This window comes from Asparagus officinalis, chromosome 7 (assembly GCF_001876935.1).
Source record: "Asparagus officinalis chromosome 7, Aspof.V1, whole genome shotgun sequence".
Lineage (NCBI taxonomy): Eukaryota > Viridiplantae > Streptophyta > Magnoliopsida > Asparagales > Asparagaceae > Asparagus > Asparagus officinalis.
In genome coordinates this window covers 140,121,092-140,131,336 of record NC_033800.1, presented here as the reverse complement: position 1 = coordinate 140,131,336, position 10,245 = coordinate 140,121,092, and positions in this window count along the sequence as shown.

Sequence of the window (10,245 nt, the reverse complement as noted above, 5' to 3'; positions counted from 1 at the left end):
TATTTTCTCCTCTCTCTTTTTTCCTTCTTTTTGTAAAAAAATTCATTTCTTAGTTTGAAATTTCCAAAAAGGGAAAAAGGGCTAATTAGCACTTAAATAACTTATAGTTTCTCCACTTGTATACCCTTCACTTGTATTTTGGCAACATATATTATATATCTCTTGAAGCACTTATAATCAAACATTTTAATACCATTTGATTTTAAAGTGTAAAATTATTATTTCTCTAAAAAAGATTGTAAAATTATGACCCCATATTATTTTATGTCATACTCGCGTGGTAATTTTAGAACTTTTAAATTCTTAATGTTTCTTGGATTTACTGTTAAACTTACCTGATTTTTATTTTAAGCAAATACACAAATTCTATTATAGAACGAAGATAAGTTTAACAGTAAATTCAATGTATTTTAGAAGTAGAAAAGTTTTGGGTGCCATATGTGAATATTCAGGAAAATATTCCCATGCTAATGTGCTGCTTCAGAAACTTTCATATGAGGGCTTATAAGTGCAAAGTAGAAGTAAATATGAGGATATATTTATTTCCTTGTATCTGGTGGATTTTGCATTGAAAAGTGGAACTCACAAGTAGGGCTCGGCATGGGTCAATTTGAACCGTGGGCCGAACCCGCCCATTCCAGTTTGAGTCTAAACCCGACCCAACCCATATTAGTGGTGGTCCAGGGGCCAAGCTGGGTTTTGATCCAGACCAAGACCAAAGAAGCACGTCCGACCCACCAACGGCCCAGCCCGGTCCAACCCGGGTTTAATCATAAATAGTTATTTTTTTAGTAATAAATAAATGGGCCTCAACTAGCCAGATAATATTCTTTCAAAGTTCGAACTACATATATCTTTGTGTTTGCGATGTTTACCTCCATGATGCTTATCTCTAAAGATGTCAAGTTCTGAACAAGGGTCTGATCAGCCTCACCCTGTAGAACGACATCAAAGCTATGCTACTCAAGCCCAGCTCGAGGAAACAGGTCAGAAGATCTCTTAATCTTTCCAAGAACCATTCGATGCCTTCTCTAGCAATCTTCTCAGCCGTCTTCCACAGATGCAATTTAGCTATTTAAACTCCAGCAGCATCAATAGTTTGGTGTCCACCGTGGGGACTTTTTTCCTTTTTTGAGAAAACATATCAAGTTTTGAACAAGGGTCTGATCAGCCTCACCCCATAGAACAACATCAGAGTTACGTTACTCAAGCTTAACTTGAGGAAACAGCTCACAAGCTCTCACAGTCTTTCAAAGAACAATTTGCTGTCCTTACAGATGAATTTCTCAGCCGGATTCCACAGCCACAGCGAGCTACCTCAGCTCTCCCTCTACCTTCTAGAGATCAACGGTCGGAGACTCATTCTCCTATCGGGGCCCAGCGAGTAGTCCAGTCTCGGACTCCTCATGCTGCTGCCAAGTAGCTGGGGGATCGCGTCAAGCACGCGACCCCGCCACCTCATCGGTCGAATGGCCTATGTCTCCTTCATCGCCGGGACCTCATCGGTAAGAATTCTGGCACATGCTACCCTGGGCATCGTACTAAGAGAGCGGTCTCTAAGACTCTCCCCCACTATTGTGCCTTTCCAGCCCCCTCGACTACCATAGGGGTGTCTAGATACGATCGAGCGTACAGGCCGATCCCCTCCCACTGCCTCTTCCTCTTCCTCCATTAGGAGCCTCTCTATCAGTATTCACATTGATATTTGAAGCTTTCCTCCTTTTAACAATAAAAATTGGTGCTAAATTTTGTTCATTTTTGTGTGGCATTTCTTCTAAAGATCTCCTTATTCTATTCTTGCCTCCCTTTGGCCTCTCCCTCTTTTTGCCTTATGTTTCTCCTCCACAAGCTTGATTTGTGCCCTCATCATGCGCTTGTGATACCTACAATATTCATAAAAAATACATCATTCACTTCACATTTTATATTAATGTTAGAAATAGATTATGATTTAAACTTACTTGGGTATGTAATTCTCTTAGTGGTGCAGTGGGGCAATTTCTTCTTGTGTGTTTAGTTGATTTACATGGGCTACATTTATGAGAGGCTCCATATCTTGAAGCTTTAAATGAATTTCTAGGAACTCGCGAAGAGTCACTTCTTCTTGTTGTTTTAGGCCTACGAAGAGTTCTCTTGACAATATTGGGAAGAAAGCACCACTCCCTCACCTTCTTTGTCCCAAAAATCAACTACCCTCAACTGGAGGACTAAGTAGGCTGTCATAGCATTGAGTATAGTTGTCACTCTTATACCAATTATATAAGTAATCCTCTGGTAATCTCCTCATGAATAAAATGGCACTAAAAGCATGGGTGCAAGAGACTCCCATCAATTCCCATTGTCTATGAGAACAAGTCCTATTGCACAAGTCCACTGTATGACTAATTCTCTTATATTTGACCTCAAACCCACTTTCATCAAGTCCATTCCACGGAGTCTCATGATTCATTTGCTCCTCATATGCAAGCCTTATTTTCTTTTGTATCCTTAGAGCAACCCTACTAATAAATTTGGCTACTAATTAATTACTTTTTCTCCCTCATTCTATCCATCAATGCTAGCCTAATGTCCTCAAGCATAGATATGATAGGCTTATGTCGTGCAAGAAGGATAAAAGAATTAAATGTCTTAGCCATGTTATTGTCAACACTATCACATTGGCTATGACACTAAAAATGAGACTTGTAGAATGTGTGTGGTGTTAGGAATATTAGCTATTTAGACAATAACGAAAATCAGTTTAAGCAATTTAATAATTAACAGATAATCACTATTATAACACAGATATAAGAAATATATCAAATAAAAAATAAATAGAGTTAGAAATACGGCCTGATGATCGAAGCGTGTAAAGCACTATCCCAAGAATCTAATTGTCCCCTCTCGTACAGGGCTACGCGGCAAAAATTCCTGGAGATACAACGACCCTCAGTCAGGCAACCTCCTTCTCGTCGGCACGAGCTTCAAGAAGACTTTGTGAATTCTTCGTGACTTTCAGGGAACCAACAAAAATGTAACAATAGTAAAATGAAGAGGAAGAACAAAGAAGAAGAGAGAATACGTTGTGTTTTTCACACTGTGTCAAACTCTTCTGATTTAGGTCCTTTTATAGGGTTAAAACAGCCGTTACTCATAAATCCGCAATTAATATATTTTTAATTACTGATTTTAATTCTCATAAAAACTATTTTCCGTTTTGATTCTGTTTTAAATCTCATGAATATTACCGTTTCAAAATTTAATTCTCTTAACCGTTTTGTTTTAAACATCCTGAAAAGATGATTCATAATCACGTTTTTAACTGTTTCAATTAGCAAAAAATAAAAATGTAGCAGACTAAGAGCCCATTAATCCGGAGCTGCATTCGTGTCCGCAGGTCATGTGCGCGTGCCACCCGACCCGACCCGAACCCGAGCCCGGCCCGGCCGGCGCGCACGTGTGTGGTGTGGAGCATAACCTTTGTTTTCTTCTAGGCATAGGAGAGAAAGGGAAGGCTTATAAGGAGCCTATCTTCCCATCTCTTTTCTAATGTGGGACTAAAGTTTTCCTCTTTTCCTCTACAAACCCAAGTTTTAAGTTACAATTCCAACAATCCCCCACATAACTTAAAACTTAAAATAATTCAGAAATAAAAGTAGAATAAAAACAAATAAATAAGATTGCTGGTTCCCTTATACTATGTAATAGGTGGAGGTACCTTTCGGTTTGAACCTTCACTTAGTGACAATTGTATAGATCCGTGAGAACTTGGTGGACTTCGCCTTGAACCAGTCCTATTTATCGGATTTTTACAGAAAGCACACATAGTACAATTTTGAAGAATTCTAAGCGGGTTGCGCTATTATCGGCCTTGCGCAGGTATCTTCCATGTGTGTTACCAGGGAACAGCCTTGATCCCATAGTCGCGATCTCACAACTACACACATATAGGCGAATCCTAATAAGGATGCAAGCAAGTAAGCATCCTGCCTCATGGGTCTTGGATTCATTAAGAGATAGACTCAACCTTTCACTTGCTTTTTATGAGCACTGATCACCCTAGGGATGGGAGCAAATGAATTCAGTGCTCCTCACAATTAATCACTCATTCAGTTTGTTTCTACCCATTGAACCTCTGCGAGGTTGGGTTGCCACTGCAGTGATTTTTCTTATGGGCTTAACCCCATCCCCCTCGATGATTCTAGGACCACTGCCCTAGATAAGCCTTTAGTTAAGTGATCTGCAAGATTTTTCTCTGATCTTACAAAATCTAAGGCTATTATATGGTTTTTCATCTTATATCTCAAGGATTTATGTCGCACTTTCAAGTGTCGATTCATCTTCACATTTGCATTCTCTTGATGACATTTGTCAATCGCTGACCTGCAATCACAATGAATAGAAATGGCTGGTAATGGTTTTTGCATTAGTGGAATTTCAGTTAGAAAATCTTTCAACCATTCAGCTTCTATACTAGTAGTATCAAGAGCTATCATTTCTGATTCCATTGTACTTCTAGCCATTACAGTTTGTTTAGTAGATTTCCAAGACACAGCTCCTCCTCCTAAAAGGAACACAAATCCTATGATGGATTTTACATCTACTGAGTCACTAATCCAATTTTCATCTGAATAACCTTCTAGTACAGATGGATAACCTTTATAGTATAAACCATAATTTATAGTTCCTTTTAAGTATCTCAAAATTCTTTCTAAAGCATCCCAGTGACTCTTATCAGGATTTGATGTATATCTACTAAGTCTATTTACTGCATAAGCAATGTCAGGTCTGGTGTAGTTTGTTAGGAATCCTAGTGATCCAATTATTTGTGCATATTCTCTTTGTAATTGAGGATGACCTGTATTTTTCTTTAGATGTACATTAGGATCATATGGAGTGGAAACAGGTTGACAGTTTGGATCATAAAAATTCTTAAGGATTTTCTCTATGTAGTGTGATTGTGATAGCACATATCCATTCTCATTTTTCATGATTTTAGTATTAAGAATTAGGTCAGCTTGACCTAAATCTTTCATGTCAAAATTTTGTGATAAAAAGTGTTTGATATCATTTATGATTTGTATGTCAGAACCAAAAATAAGAATGTCATCAACATATAGGCATAATATCACAATTTTGTTGTTTTTATCTATTTTATGATATACACACTCATCTGTTTGATTAATTACAAATCCATAAGATAGTATAATTTCATCAAATTTCATATGCCATTGTTTTGGGGCTTGTTTGAGACCATATAGTGATCTAATAAGCTTGCATACTTTCTTTTCTTGTCCAGAAGCTATAAATCCCTCAGGTTGATCCATATAAATTTCTTCATCTAAGTCTCCATTTAAAAATGCAGTTTTAACATCCATTTGATGTATTATTAATTTGTGAATAGATGCTAGAGCTATAAGGACTCTAATGGTAGTAATCCTAGCTACTGGAGAATAGACATCAAAATAATCAATACCAGATTTTTGGGTATATCCTTTAGCTACTAATATGGCCTTATATTTATCTATTGTTCCATCTGGTCTGAGTTTATTCTTAAATACTCATTTACATCCTATAGTTTTACAGCCTGAAGGAAGATCAATTAGTTCCTAAGTATGATTTTGAACTATAGATTGTATCTCATTATTTATAGCTTCCTTCCAAAATAGAGCATCTACTGATTTCATTACATCTTCAAATGTAATTGGAGAATCTTCTACAAGTAATGCATAGAAATCTTCATGGACCTTTTCTATTCTAGTTCTTTTACTTCTCCTAGGCTCCTCTGGACTTTCTAGTGGTCTAATTTGTTTAGAACTAGTTTCACCTTGATTAGAACTAGGATCTGAATTACTAGAACTAGGGCCTGTGTTGTTTACTCTAGTCTTGTAAGGAAAAATATTTTTAAAGTAATGTGCATCCCTAGCTTCAATTATGGTGTTGTTGGCTATCTCATTAATGTCAGAGTTGATTATTAAAAATCTATTTGCATTACTATCAGAAGCATAGCCAATAAAAATTCCATCTACAGTTTTAGGTCTAATTTTCTTTCTCTTATTTTCAGGTATTTCAACTTTTGCTAAGCACCCCCAAACTTTCTGGTGATCCAAATTAGGGTTTCTATTCTTCCAAATTGTGTAAGGGGTTTTATCAGATTTCTTGAATGGAATTCTATTTAGTATATAACATGCAGTCATGAGAGCTTCTCCCCATAAATTTTTTAGCACACTAGAATTAATTAACATTGAGTTTACCATGTCCATTAGTGTTCTATTCTTTCTCTCAGCTACTCCATTAGATTGAGGTGTATATGGAGCAGTTATTTCATGAATAATTCCATTCTCTTCACAGAATTGTTTTAATTCATTAGAAGTGTACTCACCACCTCTATCTGATCTTAGTATTTTAATTTTCCTATCCAACTGATTTTCAACTTCTGCTTTATATATTTTAAATTTGTTTATGACTTCATCTTTAGTCTTAATTAAGTAGAGGTAACAATATTTAGAGCAATCGTCTATAAAAGTTACAAAATATTTGTTACCCCCTCTAGTTGTTCTTCCTGAATCACAAACATCACTATGGATGAGTTCTAATATCTCAGAATCTCTATCAATAGTTTTAAATGGGTTCTTAGGAAGTTTGGCTTCTACACATATTTCACATTTTTCATCATCTTTTATATTAAGCTTTGGAATTATATTGAGATGCATCAATCTTTTAATTGAATTATAATTCACATGTCCTAATCTTTTATGCCAAGTGATGGAAGGTTCAATATTCAAAGCTATTGGATATGCAAGAGTAGAATTCTTAACATTCAATTTAAAAAGACCATCATATAAGAAATATTTTCAGTGAAGTTCAAACCCTTAGTTATTACAACTTTATTTGATTCAAAAACAAGTTTGTAGCCTTGTTGCACTAATAAAGATCCGCTAATTAAATTTCTCCTATTGTCTGGTACATGATGGACATCCTACAGGATCAAAGTCTTATCCGAAGTCAGCTTTAGGTTGATCCGACCTATTCCAGATACAGGAGCCACATTATTATTTCCCATTGACACAGTTCCTCTACTTGAGACCTGATAGGTGGAAAACAAAGATTGATTAGAGCAAACGCGAATATTAGCTCCAGTGTTAATCCACCAATCATTTGCTTGAAAGATCATGTTTACTTCAGGGGTGAAGAGAACAGACCTGAAAGCAGTCTCAGCTGAACTGGAAGTCACCGTGTTTACTTGTGACTTATTAGGTGGAGGTCCTCCTTTCCTAGGCTTGGATGGTTCTGTCTTCTTGTAAAAGCAGTCCTTAGCAAGGTGGTTGGTTCGTCCACAAACGAAACAGGCTCGACGTTCAGCTCCTTCCTTCTTTTGAAAGTGGACAGGGTTCTTATTTTGATGAAAGGATTTCTTCTTAAATGTTTTATTTTGATTTTGGTGGAAGGGACGTTTTTTGTGTTGGGGAAAGGGTTTGGTTTCAACATTGTTTACTTTGGGTTCTTTGGATTCAGATTTTGTCACATTTTTATCCCTGAGTCTATGTTGTTCTTCAATTCTAATGGAATTTAACACTTGCTCTAGTGTAAGATCTCCTTGGGTATGATTAAGGTTTTTGGCAAAATCTGACCAGGACTCGGGAAGTTTGTCTATAAGACAGGCTATCTGAAACGTTTCATCTAAGATAGATCCATTCACTTTTAATTGGTGAACTATATGTTCAAATTCATGAATTTGCTCATTCATTGGTTTAGAATCTACCATTTTAAATTTATTAAAATCAGAAGCTTTAAATCTTTTAATTCCCATATCATCTAAACCATACTTTTTCTCTAATGTTTCCCACAGAACTTTAGCATTAGTGATAGTATAATATATATCATATAACCTATCAGATAAAGCTCCTAAGATTCTGTGTAGACAATGATACTCTATTTCTTGAGGTGTTCTCGGGATAGGAATGAAATCTGTGGAGGAAGATGAGGAAGATTGCCTAGTAACTGGTCTAGATGAAGATGAGTGTTTTGGTTCTATGGCAGTTATTAGATTTAGAGTTGTTAACCAAAATCTCATTTGGTTTTGCCAACGACGGAAATTGTTCCCATCAAACTTCTCTGGTTTAGCCGATATAATTTCACTTGTAGCCATAATCTGATGATGAATGAATAGTTTTGTTATTATAATGTAACAGAAATATATAAAACATTCATTCAACAGAATTATCATGCAGTGTAACATTTCGTTTTTAAGAATTGCAACAGAATTATCATGCAGTGTAACATTTCGTTTTTAAGAATTGCAGACAACATTAACATAAAAAGCAGAATGCTAATCATGATACTATTCTAAACAGCACACAATTAGTTTCTTGGATTGTTGGAATCATGATACTATTCTAAACAGCAAAATTAGTTTCTTGGATTGTTAGGAATATTAGCTGTTTAGACAATAATGAAAATCAGTTTAAGCAATTTAATAATTAACAGATAATCACTATTATAACACAAATATAAAAAATATATCAAATGAAAAATAAATAGAGTTAGAAATACGCCCTGATGATCGAAGCGTGCAAAGCACTGTCCCAAGAATCTAATTGCCCCCTCTCGTACAGGGCTACGCGGCAAAAATTCCTGGAGATACAATGACCCTCGGTCAGGCAACCTCCTTCTCGTCGGCACGAGCTTCAAGAAGGCTTTGTGAATTCTTCGTGACTTTCAGGGAACCAACAAAAATGTAACAATAGTAAAATGAAGAGGAAGAACAGAGAAGAAGAGAGAATGCGTTGTGTTTTTCACACTGTGTCAAACTCTTCTGATTTAGGTCCTTTTATAGGGTTAAAACAGCCGTTACTCATAAATCCGCAATTAATATATTTTTAATTACCGATTTTAATTCTCATAAAAACTATTTTCCATTTTGATTCTGTTTTAAATCTCATGAATATTACCGTTTTAAAATTTAATTCTCTTAACCGTTTTGTTTTAAACATCCTGAAAAGATGATTCACATTAATCACGTTTTTAACTGTTTCAATTAGCAAAAAATAAAAATGTAGCAGACTAAGAGCCCATTAATTCGGAGCTGCATTCGTGTGCGCGCGCCACCCGAACCCGAGCCCGACCCCGGCCCGGCCGGCGCCCGCGTGTGTGATGTGGAGCATAACCTTTGTTTTCTTCTAGGCATAGGAGAGAAAGGGAAGGCTTATAAGGAGCATATCTTCCCATCTCTTTTCCAATGTGGGACTAAAGTTTTCCTCTTTTCCTCTACAAACCCAAGTTTTAAGTTACAATTCCAACATGTGGATCCATTGCCATGAAATCTTCATATGCTCTCTCAGATAATCCAGCCTCTCTTACAAAATCTCCCATAAATGTTGCCTTGATACAGCTCCAGAATTGCTTTTGTAGTAACATCTCATTGTGTGCTTTCCTCCAATTAGAGTGGATATGTATTGCATATTGTCTATGCTCCACTTATGACCACAATTCCGTTGGGATATGCTCCATCATCTATGCATCAATGTATGTATCAACATGAGTTTCTACTGCTTTAGAACTGTCACCGACATGTGGTTCCTCAACATTCTTAGTTGCAAGTGATGCTTCAGAACTATCACGAACACGTGGTTCTACAATATTCTCAGTTGCAACTTGCGTTTTCTTTCTTTTAGGTGTTTGCATTCTCCTCCTCGACATAGTAAGCACTTATATAAGAGTTTTCTGTATAGAAAAATCACATTGTGCTTCAATCACTTCGAATGCTTGCTGGCTACCACCTCTATTATCAAAATTTCAGCGATATCCACTAACTCAACGTCTTCATCCATTGGTAAATCAATATTTCAATTGTCGCATGCATATTCCAACAATTTTTCTACTGCCTTCTCTGAACTCAAAGACCTCAACCCACCATTACTCAAACCTACTACAGGAATAGCATAAAAGAGCTTTTGTGTATTGTTATACCTATGTTATGGTGTTTTCAATCACCAAAGTATGACTCTTTACTAGCAACGGACAGATGTACTTCTATATGCAATACCCTAATCAAATTGGCGGCCAAGACCAACAAGGATCCCGACTTAGCCGACTCGCCGAGTTGACATCTTCTTGTGTCGACTTGAAAGGTGGTACTTGTCGGTCCTCTTGTCGAAGACGACTCGCTTTGAGCCCACTTGACTAATTATTCAAAGCCTCGCGAGGTCGACTCGAAAAGCATTACTTCTTGGCCAAACTAAAGGACGACTCCATCCTCGAGCCTCT